This window comes from Quercus lobata, chromosome 6, assembly GCF_001633185.2.
Source record: "Quercus lobata isolate SW786 chromosome 6, ValleyOak3.0 Primary Assembly, whole genome shotgun sequence".
NCBI lineage: Eukaryota > Viridiplantae > Streptophyta > Magnoliopsida > Fagales > Fagaceae > Quercus > Quercus lobata.
Window position 1 is genome coordinate 5,095,028 of NC_044909.1, and position 4,759 is coordinate 5,099,786.

The 4,759-nt window shown below is 33.7% G+C and overlaps 1 long non-coding RNA gene across 1 annotated transcript; it reads left to right on the forward strand.

Moving 5' to 3' along the window:
* Positions 1-354: 354 nt before the first annotated feature.
* LOC115950819 lies at positions 355-3,738 on the forward strand. Its single transcript, XR_004083127.1, has 3 exons — positions 355-657; positions 1,709-2,066; positions 2,916-3,738. It is a non-coding gene; the product is annotated as an uncharacterized LOC115950819 (long non-coding RNA).
* Positions 3,739-4,759: the final 1,021 nt, after the last annotated feature.

Below are 4,759 nucleotides of genomic sequence, written 5' to 3' on the forward strand. Positions count from 1 at the left end.
TCTTTAATTAGTATGTGTTTTTATTTTTAAAGAAGAAAAACACTTTTATGTTAAATAAAAAAGAAACCTCTTTACCACATCATAAAGAGTTTAGGGGTGGCAAAATTCAACACGACCCGCAAAACCCAACACAACGAACTCGTTTATAAACAGGTCATGGGTTGAGATTAAACGGGTTTGGATCATATTCGGGTTTACATGACTGACCTGTTTATTAAATGGTTCATGTTCGTGTTTAACATGTTTAACCCGTTTGACCCCCTTAGCTTATAAAGTTAATTTTACCATTTTACCCTTATAACCTAGGTATATAAGCTTAGATATTAGTCTTCCCCTCAAAACCAGACCTCACACCTCTCTCAAATCTCAATCTTTTGTCTCTTCGTTTTGTCGTCAATCCTTACTCTGTCTCCAACTCTTCTTTTTCTCCTCAAAACTCCAACTGCCCCTCTTTCATCTACACTAAACTACAGATACAGAATTACAGATTGATTCTTTACTATAAAATCAAAACCCTAGCCTTATCATGTCTCTCAACCTTCTACTCTCTCTTCCCCTCAAATCCCTAACTGACCCCTTTGATTTCTTTTCTCCTCAAAACCATAGTTGCCCTCTGTTCTTGTTCTTCAGATTTCAACCACCGAATCCACTAGCAAGGTATATATTTTTGTTTTGTTTTCTTACTAATGAAATTTTCAATAATTATAGATTTTGTTTACTGTGTTAATCATTATCATGTTGATTATTTAGTACTAATAGTAGACTTTTTTTTTTATTTAAATATTTGGGTCTTGCTCTATGATTTCTTTTCAAGTTTCTTTATATTTGTCATCTTAAGATAAAAATAACTATAGATCTGTTCGTTTATTTTGTTAATCACTATCATTGTTGATTGTTTTTTTTTTTTTGGGATAAAAGACAGAAATTTTAAAATAAATAGATCTGTTTGTTTATTTCGTTAAAATAATTTGGTCTTGCTCTATGATTTCTTTTCAAGTTTCTTTGTGTTTGTCATCTTAAAATAAAATAAGTGTAGATTTGTTCATTTATTTTGTTAATCACTATCATTGTTGATTGGTTTTTTTTTGTGGGGGGGGGGGGGGGGAGATAAAAGATAGAAGTTTTATTAGATAAAGTATAATAAACAGTACATAAGATCCTTGTAACATCAAAATAGGGCAAAATTGGACCTATTCTGTAGAAAAACAAATACTACAGAAAACAACACAGCAGAAAAATAACACTGAGCAGAAAAACACCACTGTGCAGAAAAACAGACACTGCAGAAAATAATACTGTGCAGAAAATACCACTGTGCAGAAAAACAGACATTGTGTAGAAAAATAGACACCGTAGAAAATCCATCGATTGTGTTAATCACTACACTGTTGGTTTTTAGTACTAACGGCCGTGGTAGATCTTTTTACTGATATAAAAAATAAAAGTAGATCTGTTTATTTTTTGTTGATTTTAAAATAATTTGTCTTGCTCTATGATTTCTTCTCAAGTTTTTTCTATTTCTGTCATCTTAAAATAAAATAATTGAAGATCCATTTATTTTTTGTGTTAATAACTGTAATGTTGACTAATTCGTAATAATAGTAGATTTGTATGTTTGTTTTGTTGATTTTAAATTTATTTGTTGTTCTTTAATTTTTCTTAGAATTACTAAATTTCTTATCAATAATTTTTCTTTAAATTGGTCTAGATGCAAAGTGATGAGATGATTCCTATTGACATTAAGTGTGAAGGAAAAGACATTGACTTAGAAGATGAACTTGATGAAGTGGCTGAACTTCCTCCGCCAAAGAAGGCTAAGACTAAGTCTAAGAATGAGACAAATAACAAAGACAACTAAAGGAGGAGGAATTCAATTGTTTGGCGTTACTTTCATATACTTCCTACAAAAGATGAAGAAAAGTCTACATGCAAATGCAAGAAGTGTGGAAAGGAATATATTGTTGTTGGAGCATATAATACTGGAAATTTGAAGCGCCATTTGGAGTTATGTCCAAGGAAATTTGAAGCACCATTGAGCATTTATGTTTCTACAGTTGCAGATATAGGTAATGTATTTTTTATTTACATGTTGGCTAAATGAGTTCTACATCTTATGATGATTTTTTAAAAAGAAAATAATATATATGTCAAAAAGGTTCTAGATTTCCCATAAAATGTTAATGTTTATTTTAAATATTAATCATGAAAATTTGTAGAGAAAACTTTAAATGGCAGAAAAGTTGCTCTATGGATAGAGGAATTGAGTTATCAAAATAGAACATATAGAATATGCATGATATTTTAGAGAATTTAAATGGAATAAATTGAGTTGAATGATGCATGATGGTATGGTTGACCAATGTTATACAAATTATATTCATGCATATTCAAAATATAATAGTTTATAGATGTTTTTTGGCAAATTTGGCAGATAGTAGACACTACAAGTTCATTACTAGTAATTACTACTATGCAAATGACTATTATTTATTTAATTGATTCAATTGCTTGATTACCCACAGTTTCTAAATTTCTTATTTATAATGCTTAGATAAGTTTTTAATGTTTCATTAAATTTTTTTGTTGTAAAACTTGCACCAACACAATCGAAAAAGCTCACTGAAGATAAAATGAGCATGAATATCAATAAGGATGAGCACAAGGAAGACACCTCTTCAATGGAACCCTCGATCTCTTCTAATCCAGTCTCTTAATTAGTGATGTCTTTTACTTTTTGATATGGCACTTGGATGGTTGGACTTAGATTTTATTATCAATGATATTTTGATATGCCATGTAATCATTTTGGTTTTTTATTCTCTTAGTCTGTAATGTCTTTTAGTTTTTGATATGGCACTTGGATGCCATGTGATCATCTTTATTATGGAACTTTGACATATTATTGAATTTGATAGTATGGAGGTTGGAACCTGTGGGGCCAGAGAATTTGTGATCCCGGCCCACTTTCCATTAGGGCCCAAGGCTCGCGCTGAGGAGAGGTGTTGCCGAGGACATGCAACGAAAGTCCAAATGGCCTAGAGATTTAACCGAGGATGATCCTGTCCTCGGCATCCCAAAATCTAGAAGGAAGGAATGGCACGCCATCAAAGGCAGCCCCCAGAGCGCTCCTAGAAGAAAGGGCAAGTACAGTGTAGGAGTGGTTCAAGGAAAAGCTGTCACCTCTGCATTGAATGCACCAACAAACATCCTGGCTGCATTAATGGGGAAAGGACCCCTGAACAGTGTGGCGACAAAGAACAAGAGAAAGGCTACCATTACTGCAATTAAGTACTTTGCGCCTGACAGAGCTATGCTTTTCAGTTTTTACAACCACCCCCAACCACTTTGGGTATGGACTGATAAGACAAGTATCAACCCTATAAAGCTGAACCAAAATGTGGACGTTCGAGAGAGGGGAAAAGCTAGTATAAAAGGAGGAGGAAGCAGTCCAAAAAAAGGAGAGCATGATGTATTGTCTCTAGGACCACTGAAACCTAGCGTAAAAGGAACAATAAGAACCTTAAGCTCCTCAGACGAGGTCCAAGGACCAGAGCCACCCAGGCCATGCTGAGGATAAAGTCTTCTTGAATATGTTCAATTCACCTCTTTACGATCATCATGAACACCATGACTAACGACTGTCCGTTCATCAAAGCCTAGCCTTTTAGTCCACTCTCTACAAATTTATTGTTTGGGCTTTTAACGTTCGAACCCAACACCAATTTTGAATCGTTACAAATTGAGTCCTTACAGAACCTTTTGGACTAGTAATTTTATTTTGAAGGAATGAAAGAATTATTTGCTTTTGTCATTATTTGAATTTTTATTGTTTGATTTATGGTTGAATTATAAATTTAGATATATCATATATGGGAGTTTATAACAGGTTATTCGGGTTAAGTTTAATTAAACAGGTTGTTCGAGTCATAATCAAAAAGGTTGTTAACAGGTTATTTGTGTCAATCATAATATGATTTACTAATTAAACAGGTTAAACGTGTCATGTCGGGTTATCCGTTTAATAAACAGGTTGTGTTAGGGTTGAGAAATCCTGACTCGTTTACTAAACGGGTCAGGTTTGTGTTGACCCATATAACATAATACTTACAACTCAACCCAACACGAACTCGACACGCAAACACGAATTGTCACCCCCTAAAAGAGTTAAAGATGTGTACAGATAACGTTTCACACATTCCTGAGTCATCGTTAATGACATTATTGTAATTACGTCATGCTTCCTTAATGGAAATTCTTCCACGTATTTCAAGCTTTGATAAAAAAGACCAAAACTTCCATTAAAGTAAATGACCAAAAGATTCTCATTGTCTTTCGACATGGCATTGGTAACAGCATTTCATTTTCAATCATGTGATTTCACGTGCATGCAGGTAAACTTCAATTAATCTTAAATATATATTTATGCACAGTTTCATGCATTTTCGCGTAGCTTGTTCTCTCTCTTGTTATTAAAGAAAGACTAGCTTGACTAATTAGCAATTGCAACTAATATGATTACTGTATTATTTAGCACGTGGTTAATTAATTTGGTAAGTGATTTGAATTTATCGTAATTAAAAATTATTCCTTCAATGCATTTGCCTTTACTCAATTAGTTAGGAAGAGATTTAAATAATCCTAAACAGTACGATGGAGGACAGAGATCAGCAGATCGGCAGATCGCTTGTCACCTCGTCACTGCCTCAACGGCCTCAGCCTTCAAGCCTCCTTGCTCGGCTACTCTGGTGCTCCCTCCCTT